The 22074-nt window shown below is 36.5% G+C and overlaps 1 protein-coding gene and 1 pseudogene across 1 annotated transcript in view; one reads left to right on the forward strand and one right to left on the reverse strand.

Moving 5' to 3' along the window:
- Positions 1 to 22074, reverse strand: part of IGSF11 (immunoglobulin superfamily member 11) — a gene marked incomplete in the record, with an annotated part of 166551 nt that overhangs the window by 72984 nt on the left and 71493 nt on the right.
- Positions 2189 to 2288, forward strand: LOC114005921 (uncharacterized; annotated as a pseudogene).

Consider the following 22074-nt stretch of genomic DNA (forward strand, 5'->3'; position numbering starts at 1 on the left):
AAAGTAAATGTTTGTGGAAAATTTAAAAAAAAAAAAAGTTGTAATAAAAAAAAAAACAATGCTGATCCAAGGACCCTAGACTTGAGACACTTGAATCAGAATCTCAAAAGGCAAAATTCAAGACTATGTGTCTTTAATAAGCTTCCTAGTCATTCTTAGCCATGCTGTAATTTAAAAATATGCTCTTCAAAAAAAGCTCTTCCAGGTCCAGTCTATCTGTGACAGTTTAGATTTCAGTGCATTGTCTTTCTGAAGAGTGGTTGCCAAGGCAATGATTACTAAAATCTGCCCAAGTCAGAAGTTACTTGATAAATATGAAACAATCAGATCTTAGGGAAGAAATACTGCTTTCTCTTTTCATTTACATCAATTCATTTTGATCACATAGTACCTTCATTCTTATGAGAGTTGGGATGCTATAGCCCAGGGGCGAGAACAAATTTTACAGGAAGTTATGAGATTCATGGAGATGGGACTGTGGTAAACTGTGTAATATGAAATAATAAAAAAGAAAAAGTTCTGTTTGGTGGCCCTAAGGTGCTAAAAAGAAGTTACAGAACCTAAAAGCACTAGGTTATTAGTGTTAGATACATTCAAAAATATTTAGCTATTGCCTTTCTTTTGGCTGAAGAAAAAAAAACCTATATTTTTTATCTATATATAGAAATAGAGTCAATGATTTTATCTGTATGGAGTGACAGAAAATCAATGTTTTCCCCCTGTAGGCAGGCTACAATTTTAATTAATATTCCTAATTGATATTGACTTTAATTGACTGATGACAGTCTTATTATGGGCCTCTCTACCAAGCTTCCTGGGTGAAGAGCACAATGAACTCTATTGTGTAGAGAAGCCTTTTTTTTTTTTTTTTTTTTTTTTTTAAGAGAAGACTGTTTTTCATAGTGATCTCTGCCTAGGTAAGGCTTTTAGGGCTCAGAATATTGGAGTCAGAAAGATTCTTGAGAAGTCACTGGTTCGACTTTCTAAATTGTTTTCTAAAATCATTACAAAACCTCCATGCCCCTCTCTCACAGTCTAAAGGATCTGATCACTTCACTTGAGTTCTTCCTCTTGACTCATCTTTAGCAATTCTATACGTTGGGTTGCCTTGGGAAAGATGACCTTGGAGCATCATTACATTCTAGGATTGCATATTTGCTTTGCGGATTTTTAAACGAAAGAGCAATTGAATGGGGGCGGGGAGTCAAGAAAATGTGATGAGCTATATCTATATATGTGTAGTAACCACAATGTTTCAGACAGTTCACAAACATGAGATAATACATGCAAGTAAAAAAAAATGAGCTAAAAAATGAGCAGAGCTAAAAAAGAAAGGAAGCAGGTCAAGATAGAAGATCTCCCACCAGTGGTCACAGAGAGAAGAATTTGAAAATACTAGCTTTAAGGTAAGTGCACGCTTTACAGCATATATATACAAGTTATCTGCAAGAGGAAAAGCACATTTTTAAATACAATTTTTAAAATGTCCAAATATACTATTCACGTGTCACTCCTCCTGAGACATTATGTGCCTTTTCCAGAGTTGACCATTCTAGGATGAGGTCACAACCACATCTTAGATTCAGATCCTGAGTATTTTTTCTGGTTACAAAATCATTGCAAAATCTGATGAAACTCGAGAGCCAATCATCCTCCCAGCAAAGTGCACATGTAAGTATAAGTTAGCATGAAATTTTAGGGAATGTAGTTATATCCAAAGATAGGGACCAGTATCTCTTCAGAGGAACTATACTCAAGTTCTAACATGGGTCACATGAGACACTTCAAAGACAGGGCTCCATTTCTTAGCTAAATTTATGACATAAAAAGGAACATTTTTAAAAATAAAGAGGTGATTCGCTGAGTATTTACTATTTTGCAGAAGATAATTTAAAAAAGAACTCCTCTATCCTAGTTTCCACTTCATGGCTTCTCTTTTTGGCTCAAAAATGAATCAATATTAGTGATTACAGTAATCTTATGCCAAATATAATTAAAATTTTTTTCTTGTAGAACTGATTATACTTCTTGAGGAAAAATAGTCCTAAGTCATCAGAGATCATAAATAAATATAGCACATTGTTATCTTCTAAATATAACAGGTCTAGGTGGGTTGCATTGAAAATCCAAAGTTTCCTAAGAAATTTTTAAGAGACAGTACAGATATGTCAAAAATTTCACAAATATAGTGCTCTAGCACACATACTAAAATTGGGAAAATACAAAGAAAATTAACATTGTCCTTGCACGAGAGTGGTGCACAATTTCATGAAGCATTCCATATTTTTGAGGTTATAGATATATACTACTCATTACTCTAATTTGTTCATTACACAATGTATACATATATCAAAATATCACACTGTACCTCATAAATGTGGACAATTACTACATGTCAATTTTTAAAATTTTAAACATTTAAAATATCATGGTCTATAAATGTATAGAATTATTTCAATTAAAAACAAATTAATTTTTAATGGACACTTAAATTTTTTAAAAATTCACTGAAAAATTAACAAATGTGACCTTTAGGTGCTTAAAAGCATTATGGGTAATTTCTATTTCTATTTTATTTTTTGTGCTTTTCTAGCTCTTCTAAAATGCATAGTTTAAGAAAATGTATATTTTGTTTGGAATTAGGGAAGCATCTATGAAAATATGTTTACTGTGTGTGGCAATCTAAATGTTCCTTTAGAGAGCTGGAAAGAAGATAAAGAATAGCTAATGTGTTTTATACTCAGCAGTTGGGTAGATTAGTTCTGAGAATGGAGCAGTCCATATTATTCAGAAAATATGAGAAAAGAAGACTGTAAAAAGGTAAGAAAGCCCACAAAAGAGGGGAGGGAGAAGCATAAAAAGAAATGCATGGTCAAAAGCACAGCAGCAGTAAATCAAAAGACCTCAGTGTGATACAAAGGTAGTCAGAACCCATTTCAGCACACAAAAACACTGTTACCTTTTTTACACACAAGGAATAATGAGTAATATTAACCTAATACCAGGGCATTCCCACTTGGTAAATTTTACCTCCACACACACCCTCCAGCCTCCATAGTCTCTCGCAGTTTACATCAAGCACTCTCTCCATGCAGACTGACTGCTGGCCTCCCAGCATCATCCCACATGCTCATGGAGGCTCTCTTCCACCCTCCCTGTATCTCGTGGACTGACTCCCACTTCACCAGCAGAAACAGGTGTTTCTTCCATTTTCTGACCAAATGTGGTCCAGCAGGGTGGTGATATAGTCTGCTTCCTGTCATGCAGCCCACTGTCTGTGGCAGGACCTTGTGAGTGACCACCAGTCTAGCCAGTGAATTAAAGTATGATGCAGAAAGGTCACTGCTAATGTTTTTCAACAACAAATGAAACAATTATAAAAGATTCAGGTCTCACAGCCACGATATTATACATGGCTTAAAGGCAGGGGTCAGAGATGTCTTGATCAGCATACCTAACCTTGCACATACTATGTGATCAACAATTATTTCATCTGAAAGTTAGGAATCAGGCATGTCTATGCTAAATATTTTCACATTAATTGTGATCCTCACAAATAACCCTAATAAGGTAGTACTGTTAATTTCATTTCACAGATAAAGAAACAGCTCAAAAAAGCTAAGTATTTTTGTCTAAAATCCCAAGGCTATTTTGTGGTAGAACAGAGTGTTAAAAATCCCCTAACTCTGGACCAGCAGTTAGCGTAATGGCTATGTCACTGGACTCCCACGTAGTCGACCGCGGTTCGCGTCCCAGACCTGGTGGCTTAAACTCACGCCAGGCGCATGGTGCTTTTCTAGCTCTTCTAAAATGCATAGTTTAAGAAAATGTATATTTTGTTTGGAATTAGGGAAGCATCTATGAAAATATGTTTACTGTGTGTGGCAATCTAAATGTTCCTTTAGAGAGCTGGAAAGAAGATAAAGAATAGCTAATGTGTTTTATACTCAGCAGTTGGGTAGATTAGTTCTGAGAATGGAGCAGTCCATATTATTCAGAAAATATGAGAAAAGAAGACTGTAAAAAGGTAAGAAAGCCCACAAAAGAGGGGAGGGAGAAGCATAAAAAGAAATGCATGGTCAAAAGCACAGCAGCAGTAAATCAAAAGACCTCAGTGTGATACAAAGGTAGTCAGAACCCATTTCAGCACACAAAAACACTGTTACCTTTTTTACACACAAGGAATAATGAGTAATATTAACCTAATACCAGGGCATTCCCACTTGGTAAATTTTACCTCCACACACACCCTCCAGCCTCCATAGTCTCTCGCAGTTTACATCAAGCACTCTCTCCATGCAGACTGACTGCTGGCCTCCCAGCATCATCCCACATGCTCATGGAGGCTCTCTTCCACCCTCCCTGTATCTCGTGGACTGACTCCCACTTCACCAGCAGAAACAGGTGTTTCTTCCATTTTCTGACCAAATGTGGTCCAGCAGGGTGGTGATATAGTCTGCTTCCTGTCATGCAGCCCACTGTCTGTGGCAGGACCTTGTGAGTGACCACCAGTCTAGCCAGTGAATTAAAGTATGATGCAGAAAGGTCACTGCTAATGTTTTTCAACAACAAATGAAACAATTATAAAAGATTCAGGTCTCACAGCCACGATATTGTACATGGCTTAAAGGCAGGGGTCAGAGATGTCTTGATCAGCATACCTAACCTTGCACATACTATGTGATCAACAATTATTTCATCTGAAAGTTAGGAATCAGGCATGTCTATGCTAAATATTTTCACATTAATTGTGATCCTCACAAATAACCCTAATAAGGTAGTACTGTTAATTTCATTTCACAGATAAAGAAACAGCTCAAAAAAGCTAAGTATTTTTGTCTAAAATCCCAAGGCTATTTTGTGGTAGAACAGAGTGTTAAAAATCCCCTAACTCTGGACCAGCAGTTAGCGTAATGGCTATGTCACTGGACTCCCACGTAGTCGACCGCGGTTCGCGTCCCAGACCTGGTGGCTTAAACTCACGCCAGGCGCATGTGTGTGCGTGCCCAAGATCCCAAGAGGAGAATGGAGGAGAAGGGATTGCGGCGTGGCCCCCCCCCCCGGGGGGGGGTGATTTCTCACTTTCTGTCTCTCTATCTCTGGCGAGCACATGTGCCCTATAGCAAAAACCTTCTAAAAAACAAAACAAAGCAAAAAAAAAAAAAAAAAAAAAAAAAAAAAGAGACCACAGCAACTTCACAAGCTTAACTGAGTTATTTGGTTTATCTAAATTACATTCTATACAAACTAAATATCAGAATGGTGTGATACGTCTACCTAAATGCATCTAATCTTTCTGATTTCTTTTATTTTTCCTTATCAAGCATCAGACAATGTTAGTAGAAAGCAGAATTAAAAGGGACTTTTCATCTCCGTATCATGTTAACTCCAGTGATATATTAATGTTTGCAGGGTCTTCAAAAAGTTCATGGAAATGCGTTTTATAAAAAAGCTATATTGGGACACCTGACAGTATGGTGGTGAAGGTGGCTGGATTCCAGATGGCCGACCATACAGTTTGAGTCCCAGATCCAGCAGCTTGAGAGACACAGTGGGCACATGTGTGTGCTTGCCCAAAAATCCCAAGAGGAGAATAGAGGAGAAGCGATTGCAATTCCTCTGGAGGCTGACTTCTCATTTATTCTCCCTTGCCAACGCCAGTCTGTCTCTGGTAAGGGCACACACTCTGTAGCAAAAGAGAGAGAGAGAGAGAGAAAGAGAGAAGGGGGGATGAAGGAAGAAGAAAGAAAGAAAGAAAGAAAAAAAGAAAGAAAGAAAGAAAGAAAGAAAGAAAGAAAGAAAGAGGGAGGGAGGGGAAGGAAGGAAGGAAGAAGGAAGAAAAGAAGGAAGAAAAGAAGGGGGAAAAAAGCTATGCATGGATTTCGAACATTTTTTTTTTTGAGAGGTTTTTTGCTATAGGGCGCGTGCGCTCGCCAGACGGACAGAGACAGACATAGATGGTCTCGCCTCAATCCCTTCTCCTCCATTCTCCTCTCGGGATCTTGGGCACGCACGCACACGCGCCCGGCATGAGTTTTAAGCCACCGGGCCCGGGACGCAAACCGCCGTCGACTACATGGGAGTCCAGCGACATAGCCATTACGCTAACTGCTGGTTCCCTGACATTATTACACCTAAATAAACTTGTATTTTAATTCCATTTTTCCACAAACTTTTGAAGTCCCTTAAATAAGAACTTCTAAGTTCAGGTAGTACAAATTCAAATTAAAACACCATAGCAAGGAATATATATATTTACCCAAATAAAGAGCAGCCAGATCAGATTCATAAGAATCAGGTTTAAATTGAAATTTATGAGGCAAGGGAAGTACTGTACTTGTCACTTTCCAGTCTTTGTATCCAGTTTATCCTTTCATAAGCCAAATGTTTATGCCATTTAACCAAGCCAACACAATACACCCTTCTCTTTGTCTAATTTCCACTCCCAGGACATCTCTGGAATGCACAGGGCTCTGCAGCTCAGGAGGTGGTAACACAGCACCACATTTAGAAGAGACAACTGCTCCTGCCACCTCCTGTAATTCTACCTAAAAGATAAACTGAGAAAGGGAAAGGAAAGGGAAACAAAGGATACACTTTCCAAAGTTAACTCAGGATTTTAAGGAGGGCTCTAACTTAACCACATTGCTATATTCTCAGTGAGATAGTAAGTTCTAAGAAGTTCCTTATCATCCAGGGGTGCTGAATAAACAGCTTCAAGAAGGAATGCCAAAGGCCCAGCCGAGGTGGTACGTACATGCAGTAAGGTGCCACAGTACAATACTGGGACTGTATGGGAAGGCCTGGCATCAGAACCTGGGCTGACCTGAACATGCTTGGATGCTGCTGATTCTGGTTGACTGGAAGGCTGAGGGGAAGACCATGCCACTGTAAGACCCTGTCAATGGTGTCTCTCTCTTTCTCTGTCTCTCTCTCAAAACTAAGGTTTTAAAAATGCCAAAAATATTAATCTAAAAAACAAATGGGAAGTCTTTTAAGTAAATACCTAGATAGTCCACTCATTACTTAGAAGTAAAATAAAAACATTTACAAAGCCTTTGATCACAGTATGATCATGTGAAATTGCTTCACTAGACTTTGTTTACATTCTCTATTGATCTAGATACAACTAGAACTTTACAAGAATCCGCCGCTGAGGCTTACAGTAAACAAACTGCTTCACTTCCCACTGCTATCTGCCAATCCATGAACCTTAGAGTCATCTTTTTAAAATAAAGAATAAACATTTCTAAACAAAGCTGCCTCCACCTCCTGCCATTGTCCCACTTGGTCGCTATGCCACACTATCTAGCCTTCAGGTCCTCCAAAATGCCTCCAACAGGTTATTTCCAACTTGCAGGTGACAACCTCTTCAACTTATTTGCTCTCTAATGTCGATTTACATTCCAGGTCTCAGATTAGAGAGACTTTCTTCCTTAAAGAACACTTCTCCCAAAGACTCCTCTCTCCTATCCATTCTTTACTTTTTCTTCTCAGCACTCATTAAAACATGTCAAATAAATATGAGAATGAGTAAGGAAATGAAGAAATATATAGCTTTCTCTTTGTAGGAGTTTTTCTATTTTATTTTATTTTTTATTATGCATTGGTAAGCAGCAGCACTGAATGAGATTGGGGTTCCTCCCAAAGTTAGTGCATGTCCTTCCTTATTCTCACAATAAAGGGATGCTCTCCAACAACCTTACAAGGACACAGGCTCCTTCCCTGGTCACTGCCATAGAAGTGTGCATGCGCATCTGTCTGTGTTGTATGTGTGATTTTTTTTTTTGAGTTTCTTAACTAAAAAGCACCTCAGCTAAGGTTGCCTCACAAGCATAGTATTACAAAACTCAACGTAAGGGGCCATTTGAGGTTTTAAAAAATATTAGATGCACTACATATTTTGTGTGTAAAAGAAAGATAAATTTTTATAGGTCATCCTCAAAGGGGAATGTGTCCTGCTTCTGCAAAATGGGCTTGGTGTTCTGTGTGTCTGGGGAAAACTGATGCATGAGTGGGGGAGGGTGATGAAGGGAAACAGAATACCATTCTGCTGTACCTAAAGCCTCTCGAGTTTCAGTTCCTTCCTTCTCCAGGTCTCTCATCAGCTTTGGGCCCTCAGGGAATCATAATAGCCAGAGAAGTCATATGGGAAAAGACCCAGCTTCTCTAAAAATACAATGAGAGGAATCCTTCTGTGAAAAGATCCCTAACAATAAATACAAAATAAAATACAGAAAAGGGTGAAAAATAACTTTCTTCCAAGCACATAAATGAAACACAGAACTAAAAATCTATGACCAAAGCGATACTTTGGAGACTGTAAGTGTCAAAAGGGGGTCCTGATAAATCTTGGATTATTTTTTTCACAATTACAAAATATTTACACCAGACAGAGCAACAGCTTGATCCCTTTAAACTTCGGGCAAGTGTTTTGCACATCTATGTTTATTGCAGCATTATTCACAATTGCTAAGACATGGAACCAACCCAAATGTCCACAGAGGAATGGATTGAAAAAGTATGGCACATATACTCTATGGAATACAACTCAGCCATAAAAAAAGACCCTGGCTTTTGACAGAAACTGGATGAATATGGAAGATTTACTACTGAGAGAAGCAAGCTAGGCTATGAAGGAGAGACATTGTATGTCTCCACTTAATATATACCAACTGTCCTCTCTCTATGGCAAAAACTGAATGACGAGATGATATAGAAACATAGAAGATGGCTATAGATACCAGATACAGTGTAGGAAGAGGGTGAGAGAAGGAGAAGAGTCTGAGGAAAGATATTAAGGAAAAAAAATAGAGAGGCAAGACATTTATGGGACAAAAAAAAAGGGGTTATTATCTGTTGAAGATAATCTGTATAGTTCCCCCAACTGGACTGGTCACTTTACAAACTAAGTGATATATGTGATTGAATGTATAAATTAAAATTAAATTAAATTAAATTTAAAAAAGAAGAAGCAGATGAATGAATAGAAGTTATAGAAACATAGAAAATAGTTATAGATACCAAATGCAGTGTGGGAAGAGGGTGGGAGAAGAAGGAGAGTCTGAGGAAAGACATTAAGGAGAAAAACAGAAAGACAAGACATATAAGGAAAAAAGGAATAAGTTATTATCTATTGATGATAAATGTGTATGGTATCCCCAACTGGACTGGTGAGAAATGTATTCATTATTGGAACATTCTGTTTACAAGCTAAGTGACATATGTGATTAAATATATAAAAGAAATTAAAATAAAACTAAAATTTTAAAAATAAACTTAGGAAAAAAAGAGATAAGCTTTGTGTGGTAGGAAAAGTGGCCCAGAAACATGAACAATAACATAAAGATGGCAAAAACTGCAGCAAGTCATTTACTTACACATTTGTTTGTGTGTACATGTTTGTGTGTACATGTTTGTGTATACGGGTGAGAGGATGCTATCCTCTCAAATATTTATAGATATACAATTGAACATCACAGTAATCTTTAATTATGAATTTCTGCATTTCTTCATTAAATACAAAGATATCAATTGGAATCTCCTTTTGAATAAAAGTATCTCATCTCGAAAAAATACCCTACCTGCATAGTATAACTCTAATTAAGCTAATGTATATATTTTCTTATTTTATCTTGTGAACATCCCTGTGTGTATACACTGTTTGTACATTTAGAATAATTGGTTATTACCATGTTGTTTTATCACTAGAGCTGAGAAAAATTAAATGACTTTATCAAGAAAAAAAATAAATAAAACTTGTGCAAGTATTAACTACAGATGTGAAACCTGGACTGCCCCAGTTCCAAAGGCCTCCTTGCCATAGTACACCACTACATTAAAACACTCACAGTACTTATTTAGCTACCCATTTTTAAGTGACACTTAAAAAATTAACACCACCAAGCTTTCTAAAAATAGCGCACATCAGCTTTGTTTTACTTGTCAGAGACATGCACAATGCCTCTACCCCTGCCTGGTTCTTTAATTTAACTGCCAGAGTGGTAGAGAGATAGAAATATATAAAGAATAACAGATAAATCTAAAACTTGTATTATACACAAAACATAAATAGCAATGGCTTTGCCCTATTAATTAGTGAGTAATCTTTCAGAATCTGCTCTACACTCACCATATGCTAGCATTCAGAAGAACACAAGAAAAATATGGGGTATGGCCCATGATCCTAAGAAGCTTATCATCTAGTTGGAAGGAAAACAAAAAAAGAAAAGAAAAGCACACATGGCTATAGAACAAAAGTAAAATACCACTATGTAACTAAATTCTAAGTGGTACTGTAAATATTCTGTTTTAACCAAGAATGTGTGAGTTTGAAAATAAAGATTTTAAAAGGCAGTGTAATCTGGGCTGTACCGTGGAAATAGGTAGGATTTAGACTGGCAAAAGAAAATAAAAGAGGACAGCTCATTTATGAATGTGAGAGAGAGAAATGCTAGCAAAGAAAAAGTGGCTGTGTGGGAAGGTGAGAAGCCATTTGGCAGATATGAGACAGATGAAGGGACTGGCCTGCCTGAGTTGGAGAACAATAAGAAATGGTGGGTCTGCCCAGACTATGCAGAATTTGGACCTCAGGCCATTTACTGCAAATGACCATAGTAGCTTCCCCCCTTGAAAAAAGCAAAATTGGAGAGCAGCATTGCAAAGAACTACTTTAACAGCTACTACGGCAAAGTATAAATCTTGCATGTGTAAGGAATTGGAGTAATTTATTTTTTCTTTTTTATTTCATACAGGTTTTTATTTTATTATATTATATATTTGTCAAGAAGGCACATACACTTGCCAGACAGAGAAAGAGAGAAAGCCCCCAGTGGGATGTGGTTATGCCACAATCTTTTTTCCTCCATTTCTCCATATCATCAAGATTTCTGCACACACAGATGTCTGGCATGTTTTTCAAGCCAACAGAGCCTGGATTCACACCATGGTCGGTCGGCCATGTGGGATCTGGCTCCCGATGCACTGTGCTGAACTGCTGTACCACGGGGATGGCCTGGGAATTTACTTCTGTATAACTGAATTTACATCCTGCTTGAGACTCCCATTCCACTGAACAGTAAAAACTAAATTTTAATAAACTCAGGTCATCTCAATTTCCTGTTTCCCTTCTCAAGGGTTGTGTCTAAATTCCAGAGGATTACAGAATGCTAGATTTGGGGGGTAGAGGAGAGGACGGATTGGTGGAAGTTATTAGCCTTTATCCTGCAGACATCTGTAGCTCTTCCAGCAAATCTACATAGATCCTTCTCTTACCCTTCTCATCCCAGCCACAAACCTTCTGCAAGTATAGCTCTCTTGTGGATACATCCATGCCTTTCTGAGCATGAGAATATCTCCTCATTGCCCCCTACGTCATCCCTGTCACAAAAAATTTGCAAGACTACCCCAGGTCAATCTAATTAGATACCCATGTCTACTGTCATCCGGCTATGCTGCACACACCACCACCCCAAGCTCTCATTTTCTGAGGATAGAAGAAATTATCTGAATTGTTCCAGATCAATTCCCTTTATGCCTGGAACTTGATCTATAAAATTCAAAATCCAAGAATTTTTACTCTTTTGTTGTATGGAGTTTACTGTGTTATCTCTTCCTGAAGAAAGTAAGTCCTATTTCCAAACTAAAGGAAAGGGTATATATAATAGGAAATAATAGAAAGTTCATTGGTTGGGATTACATCACAAGCAAGATGTAAACAGGGCCTGAACTAGAGGATCCTTGGTAATGGAGAATAAATAAATAACTTCAGTGATAGCTAAAAAGAATAACTGGCAGCAATGTTTGATTGACGAGGAGAGATACTGAATAAGAGAAGAAATAAAAAACAATCCAGAGCTTCATGACTTTAACATTAGCAGAATTCTGCGTTATCAAACACAGATACCAGTTTAGAGTAGAAAGGTTTTGAATTTGCTTTTGAATTGCATTCACATAGATTTTTCTAGTCAGAGGTGACGATTTAAAACAAAAGGCAAAAAGAATTAGAGTCTTATTCTAGGAGTTAGTAAACATTGGACTGTTTCTCAGTAATACCTTCATTACTGTGGTTTCAAATACTAATAGATTCCAAACACCTACACAGTTCAATGAAAAAGAAAACTGATCTTATTGAAAAGTTTTTAAACACTTGAAACTGTAAAATCTGTCTTTCTACTCCCACTTCTCTATTAAAGAGATTCTTCTTTTGTAGAAACAAGTACATGGGTTGTTTATCCTACTGCGGGAAAAAAATGAAAAACAGACCACAAATTGCACACACCCTACCAAAGCATAGAGGCAAATCCTGTTGAACCTTGGAACTTAGAGGTACCACATGCAACCCCAGTAACTCTCTACCCAGATGAGAAACAGAAGAAATACAAGTAAGAGCCAATTACAGCATTAAGTGGCAAAAAGCAGCCAAATGTTCCAAATGATGGGCATTTATGGCATACTATACTTATGGGGGCAAAGAGTAGAGAGGGTTTTTTCACATTATATATTATGCCAGCTTCAGTAAGATTAAAATACTTCAGGGAGAGACAACCTATTATAATACTAGAAATCAATACCTAAAAGAAAATATTTTAGCTTGACGTATAAACATGAAAAATAGGCCATAAAAATTTCAGGATTATACCAGATCATGTGGTCTGATCTTAATTTCAAGATTATACTTCTCTCTTCATTAATAATAATTACCCTTATAAGAAGAGACTGAAGGAAGACTGGGAAAACAAAGATAGGGAAGTATATAGTTGCTGGACAGCAGGAATCTATCCCGTCCCCATTTACCAACTTTCAAAGCCTTCCCTCATATCTGAATATTCTAGTTCATACATTAAGAATGAACAATGGCATTTTAATATAATATATTCCCAATCATGTAGAAATATATATGATAAGATATTTACTCAAAACCACCTAGAACTCAATTATGGTTGTACATTGAAAAAAAATATTAGAACAAAATGCACTTCTATCTGTAAGGTGAAACTTCCAATGGAAGAATGGAAGAAATCAAGTGATTTCTTTGTTGGGAAGCTTCTCACTAAATTGTGGCTCAGACTCAAGATTTAGGGTCTATTTCTATGCTATCTAGTTCCAGATGGGCAGAACTGGATGGCCAATTACTCTGTAGAGTCTAGATACAAGGATCTGAATGCCTGATTCTTCATGGTCCTTTGATCTAAGAAACTTTGGAAAAGGTTTTAATTTATCAAAACTGAAAATATTTAACTATACTTAGTCTCACTCATGTATTTTTAACTCACTTTTTTTTTTTTTACTATTTTTCTGTTTTCTAATGCAGTTATCATTACCTAACATTATTAGGAACATTATAATTATTATGGTTAATGTTCATTGTGCTCTCTTCTAGCTAAAATGTAGGTTCTGTGAAAGAATCTTCATTTTTTTAAATTTATTTACATTCATTTACTGTACATCAATATAGTATACAAAATGAGATTTTCCATCCAGAACACACTGTATATTGGCTTACTCAATGATATTACCCTATGTGTTATCATTGACAATTTTTTATTTGTAAGAAACAAGTAGAAAATTGTTTCTTACATATTTTGCTTTTCTTTTTTTATCATCTTGTTTCCCTACTTCTCCCCCCTCTACCATTTCCTACCCTCTTCCCACACTGTCTCTGCTATCTACAGTTGTTTCCATGCCTTTTTTTTTCACATTTTATTGATTTACTAAAGATTGATCTAAAATTTTCAATAGCAAGCACAGTTGATATATACATATCGATGAACACATGTCTAACTTTAGGCATAAATCTCGGTGAGTAAAGTGAACATATTATAAGGTAGCACCTAGCTGGGGGTACATAGCTTACTGCAGTCATTAAATAAGTATTTTTATGCATTTTTTAATTTTAAGAAAAAGTTTTAGTTTTAATAGATCAAACTCAAAAAAAAATGTTAAGACTTAAAGCCAGGAAAAGTGTTAGAATTCAGTTCAAATAGTAGATAGATGAAACTATCAACAGTTCAAGAGAAGACAAAAATCCTTAAATATGGAAAACAAGCATAGAAGAAAATCAGTAATGTTTTAGTCCAGAGTCATAAAAATTCTTTATCACCAGTTCGGTTTCATGTAACTAAATCTTCTATTGAATTAGCAGTGTTACTCTGGTCTGATCTATCCATTTAAACTCTGAAAGTTAATATTCAAGTACGGACTTGTCCTTACCATTAGGCTGGTCATTTTCTTGTTTGTTTTCTGTACTCTTATTTCTGTGTGTTTGACTTTAGTTTTCCTGCTATAACACTCCCTTCAGCACTTCCTAGAGAGCTGGTCTCATGTTGGTAAATTCTTTCAGGTTTTATCTGAGAATGTTTTTTGGCTTTTTTTCCCCATATGAAGGATAATCTTGCTGGGTATAGTATTCTTGGTTGAAACTGTTTTTCACTTAACACTTTGAATATATTTTCCCATTCTTTCCTTGCTCACATTGTTTCCAATGAGAGGTCCAATGTTAGCTTGATGGAATATCCTTTGAAAGTAACTTGCCATTTGTCTGTTGCCAATTTTAGTATCTTGCCTCTGTCTGTGGTTTTGGTCAATCTGGCTGTGATGGGCCTTGGAGGAGACCTTCATGGGTTGATTCTATATGGGGCCCTTTGTATTTCTTGGATCTGGACATTTGAGTAGTTCTATAGGTTTGGAAAGTTTTCTTCCAGGATTTCATGGAATAGATTATCAATGTTCTTACTAGTTTCTTCACCTTCTGAGATACCAATGAACCAGATATTTGGGCACTTAATAGTATCTAGTATTACTCATATGCTAGTCTCAATTTTCTGGGTTATTTTCTCAGTTTTTTGGTGAATATTTCTAGGTCAGAAGTTTTATCTTCTACATCTGAGATTGATTTTCTGCATGATATAGTCTTTTTTAATACTTTCAAGAGAGGTTTTGATTTCCTGTATCCCAGCCTTCATCTGTAACAACTCCATTTTATTCTTTTTTATTGTGTGTATTTCCTCTTTAAGATCATGCAGGAACTTCCTTGCCTCCTGGAACTCATTCTCTTTTTTCCTGCATTTTCTGGAGTTTGCCGTCTCTCTTCTCTTGCATCTGTTAGCTTTCTCATTATGAATATTTTAAATTGTTTATCTGACATTTCCACGAGTTCCCCTGTATTGTCTGTGGAGGATGAGGAAATACTCTTCCCTTAGGGGAGAGATATTTTCTTGGTTTCTCATATTTCTTGTGCCTCTGCAGTAGTTTCTGGCCATCTGATGAATTATACATTTTTTTCTAGTTTTTTGAGTTAAACCTGGGCATTCAGACGCATGCTGGAGGAGCTGACCTGCAATCTCTAAACAGTACCATTTTTCTTCCTTCTTGCAGGAAATTGAGAATTAATCTGATCTTGGAAGTATTCAGATATTTGGCTACTGTTCACCTAGACCTGTCTAGAAACTCAGTATGTGGATACTAGCTCAATTTGAGGGGGCAGGAAGGTGAAGTCTGGGCAGAAGGTCTTCTATGGTCCTAATCAGAATCTTCCTGTTTTATGTCAGAGAATCTTGTCCAATAAATAATTGTTCAATGGATCCTCATAGTCTAAGCAATTTTTTATTTTTCTTATTTTCTTTATTTATTGTTATTATTATTTTAAACATTCAATTAGTATACATCATTTGGCTTGTAAAGAGAATGTACCCAACATGAAATACATCTCAGATCAGTCCAGTTGAGAATATTAACACATTATCATCAACAGGTAATAAACTATTTCTGTGTCCCACAAATGTCTTGCCTCTATATTTTTTATCTCTGATTTCCTCCCCTACACTCTTCTCTTCTCCTACCATCCTTCCACACTGTCTCCAACATCCATAACTATTTTCACTGCCTTTATGTCCTCCAATATTTCAATCTCTACCATAGAGTACAGACAGTTGGTATATATTAAGTGGAGACATACAATAACTTTCTTTAATAGCCAAGCAAGCCTCACTCAACACTAAATCTTCCATAATTGATCACTTTATATCAAATTCCAGAGTCTTGTTGTATTCCATAGAGTATATGTGTCACAGTTTTTCAATCCATTCATCTGTTCATGGATATCTGGGTTGGTTCCATCCCTTAGCAATTGTGAATAATGCCACAATAAACACTGATATGCAAGCAATTTTCCAACTGAGTATTCTCCTGTGCTTTGGGTTGATTCCCAGCAGTGGAATTGCTAGACACTATGGTAGTTCTATTTTTAGGTCCTTGTAGAACCTCCCTATTGTTTTCCACAGTGGCTGGACCAATTTAAATTTCCACCAACAGTGTAAGAGAGTTCCCCTTTCACCACAACCCTGCCAACAGTTATCATTTTTTGTATTTTTAATTGTTGTCATTCTGCCAGGTGTTAGGTGGTATCTCATTGTGGTTTTAATCTACAACTCCCTTATGATGAGGGATGTTGAACATTTCTTCATATGCTTTTTGACAGCTCATATGTCTTCCTTAGAGAATTTTTGATTCAGCTCCTTTTCCCATATTTTAATTGGGTTAATCAGTTTTTATTTTCAGGTAAGCCACTTGAGTTCCCTGTGTATTCTGGATAAGAGTCACTTACCTAAGGCAAAGTTTACAAAATATTTTCCCATTCCAAGGGTTGTTGATTCCTACTAATTACTGTGTCTTTTCCTGTGCAGAAACTTCTTAATCTGATAAAATACCACTTGTCTATTTTGGGGATTATTGCTTGTGCTTTGGGAGTCTTATTTAGAAAGTCTTTGCTTACCCCCAATGTCTCAGAGAGTTTCCCCAGTGTTTTGCACCAGTAGTTTTATAGTTTGAGGTCTAAAGTTCAGATCTTTGATACATTTTAAGTTGATTTTTGTTAATGGTGAAAGATGGTTAAGAAAGGAGTCCAGTTTCATCTTTCTGCAGGTGGATACCCATTTTTCCAGCACCAGTTGCTAAGAGGTTTTCCTTTTCCCGATGAATTGACTAGTATCCTCTCTCAAAAATCAGCTGGCTGTATGTTTTGGGGTTTCTTTCTGGGCTCTCTATTCTGTTTCATTGGTCCACCTGTCTGTTTTTTTTACTACACCATGCTGTTTTGGTTATCTGAGCTTTATAGTATATTTTGAGGTTAGGAAGTGAGATAATGCCCATGCCACTCTTCATGCACTTGGTTGCTTTGGAAATACAAGGTCTTTTATGATTCCAGACAAAGTCTGACTGTCTTTTCCAGATCTATGAAGAATATCTCTGGTAATTTTACTGGAATTATGTTAGATTAATTTGGGTAGAATTGTGATTTTGATTATATTAATTCTTCCAATCCAGGAACATGGGATGTCCTTCCACTTTTTTTTTTTTGTTTCATCTTCAATATCTTTTTTAATATTTTCATGGTTTTCTTTGTAAAGGTCTTTAACGTCCTTTGTTAGGTTTAACCCTAGATATCTTATACATTTTGTGGCTGTGGTAAAAGGGATTCCTTTCTTCAGTTCTACCTCATTCAACTCATTGTTTGTATACAGAAATGCTATAAATTTCAGGATGCTGATTTTGTATTCTGCCACTTTATTTTATTCATTTATTACTTGGAGAAGTTTTTCATGGATACTTTTGGATCTTTTAAGTACACCATCATGTCATCTGCAAATAAAGATATTTTCAATTCTTCTTTGCCTATTTGAATGCCTTCTATATCGTTATTTTTCTGATTGCATTAGCTAAGACTTCTAGTACTATATTGAAAAGGAGTGGAGAAAGTAGCCTTGTTTAGTGTCAGTTTTTAGTGGAAAAGCTTTCAGATTTTCTCCATTCAGTATAATGTTAGCTATAGGTTTTTCATATATGGCTTTTATTGTGTTGAGAAATGACACTTCTGTGCCAATCTTGCTAAGAGTTTTAATCATGAAGGGATGATGATTTTGTCTAATATTTTCTCTGCATCAATTGAAATGAACATATGGTTTTTATCTTTCTTTCTGTTAATATGGTGTATTATGTTTATGGTCTGGTATAGGTTGAACCATCCTTGCATCCCTGTAATAAAGCCTACCTGGTCATGATAAATAATCTTTTTTATATGTTGTTGGAGACAATTTGCAAGTTTGTTGAGAATTTTTGCATCCATATTCATCAGGGATACTGGTCTGTAGTTTTTCTTTTGTGTGTGTGTCTTTATCTGTTTTGGGAATTAGGATAATGTAGGCTTCATAAAATGAATTTGGGAGGTTTCCTTCTTTTTTGGATGTTTAGAAATAATTTTTGTACAATGGAAGTTAACTCTTCTTTAAAAGTTTTGTAGAATTCAGAAGTGAAGCTATCAGGACCTGGGCTTCTCTTTGTTGGGAGATTATTTATTTCTGATGCAATCTCCTGGCTTGTTATGGGTCTATTCAGGCTTTCTGTGTAGTCCTGATTCAATCTTGGTAGATTATATTAATCCAGGAATTTGTCTATCTCCTCCATGTTCTTGTTTGCTGGCATATAGTTGCTCATAGTATCCTCTAATGATGTTTTGTATTTCTATTGTGTCTGTTGTAATACTGCCTGTTTCATTACATATTTTATCTGTTTTCTTTTTTTTTTCTTTTTCTTAATCAGTCTAGTTAATGGTGTTGTTAATCTTTTCAAAGAACCAGTATTTGCTTTCATTTATTTCCTGTATAGTTAATTTACTTTATATTTAATTTATTTCTGCTCAAATCTTTATTATTTCATTTCTTCTGGCATTTTTGGGTTTTTTGTTGTTATTGTTTTTCCAATTTCCTAAAACATAATGTTAGGTTGTCTGTTTGCCACCTTTCCATCTCTTTCTTCTGCACACAAATTTCTATAGATTTCCCTCTAATGACTGCTTTTGTCATATCCCATATATTATGAAAACTCATGTACTCATTATTGTTTCCATTAATTTTTTATTCCATACTTAATTTCTTCAGTAGTTGAAAAGTAATTCAGAAGTAGGTAGTTTAGTTTCCATGTGTTTGTGTATTTTCAAAGGTTTTTGTCTGAAATTAATATCATGTTTAATCCCATCATGATCAGAGAAGATGCTGGATATAGTGTTAATGCTTCTGAATCTGTAAAGTCTTGATTTGTGGCCTGTCATACAGTCAATCTTTGAAAAGGTTCCATGGGGGGAGGGGGTAAGAAAAATGTATATTTTGTGGTCTTAGAGTGGAAAGTTCTGTACATGTCTGTCAAGTCCATTTGAATGATAGTATCATTTAGGTCCTATATCTCTCTGCTTATTTTTTGTCTAAAAGATCTGTCTAAAGGAGATAACAAGGTGTTGAGATCCCCAGCGATTATACTGTTGCAACCAATCTCTCCTTTTAGCTCTAGCAGTCTTTCCTTCACGTATTGAGGTGTTCCTGACTTGGGTGCATAGTTTATAAGCGTTATGGCTTCTTGATGAATTATCCATATACTATTATATAGTGCCCTTCTTTGTCTCTTCTTACAGTTTTTGTCTTAAGGCCTATTTTGTCTGAAATCAGTATCACTACTCTAGCCCTTTTTTTAATTTCCATTTGCATGGAATATCTTTTTCCAGCTCTTCAATTTTAGTTTATGTGTGTCTTTATCCATGAGATGCATTTCTTGTATGCAACAAAGAGAAGGATTCTGTTTCTATATCCATTCAGCCAGTCTGTCTCTCTTGATCAGAGAATTTAATCTGTTAACATCCAAAGTTACTTTTGGTATTTCCAGGCTTGTTCCTGTAACTAAATAAGCTATTTTCTTGGTTGTTTTTTTGTTCTCTTATTTCTGTCAGTCTGACTTTAGTTTTCCCAGTATGGCACTCCCTTCAGAACCTCCTGAAGAGCTGGCCTAGAGTTGGTAAATTCTTTCAGATTTTTATATGAAAATGTTTTTCTTTTTTTCCATGAAGGGTAATCTTACTGGGTATAGTAATCTTGGTTAAATTGTTTTTTATTTAGCACTTTGACTATATTTGTCCATTCTTTCCTTGCCTGTATTGTTTCCGACAAGAGGTCCGATGTTAGCCTGAGGGAATAACCTTTGAAAGTAACTTGACATTTCTCTCCTGCCAATTTTAGTATCTTGGCTTTGCCTATGGTTTTGGCCAATTTGGTTGTGATGTTCCTTGGAGAAGACCTTTAATTCTGTTTTGGATCCTTTGTATTTCTTGGTTCTGGATATCTGAATGCCTCTCTTGGTTTGCAAAGTTTTCTTCAAGGATTTCATGGAATAAATTTTCAATGCCCTTATTATTTTCTTCACCTTCTGAGATAACAATTATCTGGATGCTTGGGTGCTTGATGATACCTAGTATTTCTTATATATTGTCCTAATTTTTCTTGGTTGTTTTCTCATTCATTTGATCATTTTTTTATTTCAGAGGTTTTGTCTTCTACATTCAAGATTTGATCTTCTGTGCGATCTAATCTGCTTTTAATACTTTCAAGGGAGTTTATAATTTCCTGTATCATAGTCTTCATCTTTAACAATTCCATTTAATTCTTTTATGGTGTCTATTTCTTCTTTCAAATTGCAAAAGGACTTCCTCATCTCCTGAAGTTCATTCTCTCTTTTCTCTTGCATCTCATTTAGTTGTGTCACTTTACATATTCTGAATTGTTTATCTGACATTCCACAAGTTCCATTCTGTTGTCTGTGTGCGATGAGGAATTAATGTTTTCCCTTGGTGGAGAGCTATTTTGTTGGTTACTCATATTTTTGTGCCTCTGAGATGGTTTCTAGTCATCTGGTGATTTATATGTTCCTTTCTAAATTCATCGAGTTAATTCTGAATGTTCAAAGGTGTGCAGGAGTAGGTGACTGGGGATCTCTCTGCTGCTCTACCTCCCCGATGCTCACCAGTATTCTGCACTGTTGTCACTGGTCTTGGATAATTCAGAGATCTTCCTGTTTTTTAGAGAACAGGTGGGCCTGAGACTGAGCTGCTAAGCTTTAATTCAGGACATAGAAGAGGTCGTGTGGCACACAAACACTGAAGTCTTAAAATTCAGAGGTGTGTGGCAGTGGGTAAGCTACAGTCTCTTTGCAGCTTATTCTCCCCGTGCAAGAACAGATGTCCGGATGGGGCAGGTCATCTCAAAGTCTGAAGCAACGGGACTTGCTTGGGACGGAGGGGACAGCCACAGGTCTCTGCTGCACAGCCTTCCAGCCCAGTCTAAGCAAATTTTGATACCCTAGTTATAGGGTGTTAAAGTAATAAAATCTACATGCCTGACATATAACATTTAGATACAGGGCTACACAGATATTTCCTGGTTACTTTAGGCAGGCAAAATTATTAAATTTGTACAATCTATACTTAATACTTGAGAGGAATAATTCAAGGATAAGTAAAATATTTTAGATACACAGCAAAGTCTCAGTGATATAAACTAAAAGTAAATGAAAGAATTCAGTAGAAGTGGCCAGCACACTTACAGAAAAATGTTCACCATCACTAATCATTAGGAAAATACAAATTGAGACCACAATGAGGTAATTCATTTCACCCCAATTATAATGACTAATATCAAAAAGACAAAACATGACAAATGTTGGAGAGGTTTCAGAGAAAAGGGAATATTTTACACTGTTGGTAAAAATGTAAATTAGCATAGCCATTATAGAAGATAGTGTGGAGATTCCTCAAGAAACTAAATAGAACTGTTGTGGGATCCAGCAATCCCACTACTAGGCATACATACACAGGAAAGAAATTCGGTATGTCACAAAGATATCTGCACCCCAGTGTTCATTGCAGCACTCATTACGACAGCCAAAATATAAGATCAACCTAAGTTTCTATCAACAAACAGATAAAGAAAATGTGGTATTGGGAACCAGCAGTTAGCGTAATGGCTATGTCGCTGGACTCCCACACAGTCGACTCCGGTTCGCATCCCGGACCCAGTGGCTTCAAACTCACGCCAGGTGCGTGTGCGTGCGTGCCCAAGATCCCGAGAGGAGAATGGAGGAGAAGGGACTGTGGAGTGACCATCCCCCCGGGGAGGTGATTTCTCACTTTCTGTCCCTATGTCTCTGTCTGTCTGGCAAGCACACGTGCCCTATAGCAAAAACCTCCCCCAACCACCAAAA

This window comes from Tupaia chinensis, unplaced genomic scaffold (genome assembly GCF_000334495.1).
Source record: "Tupaia chinensis unplaced genomic scaffold, TupChi_1.0 Scaffold144909_1, whole genome shotgun sequence".
Taxonomy (NCBI): Eukaryota; Metazoa; Chordata; class Mammalia; order Scandentia; family Tupaiidae; genus Tupaia; species Tupaia belangeri.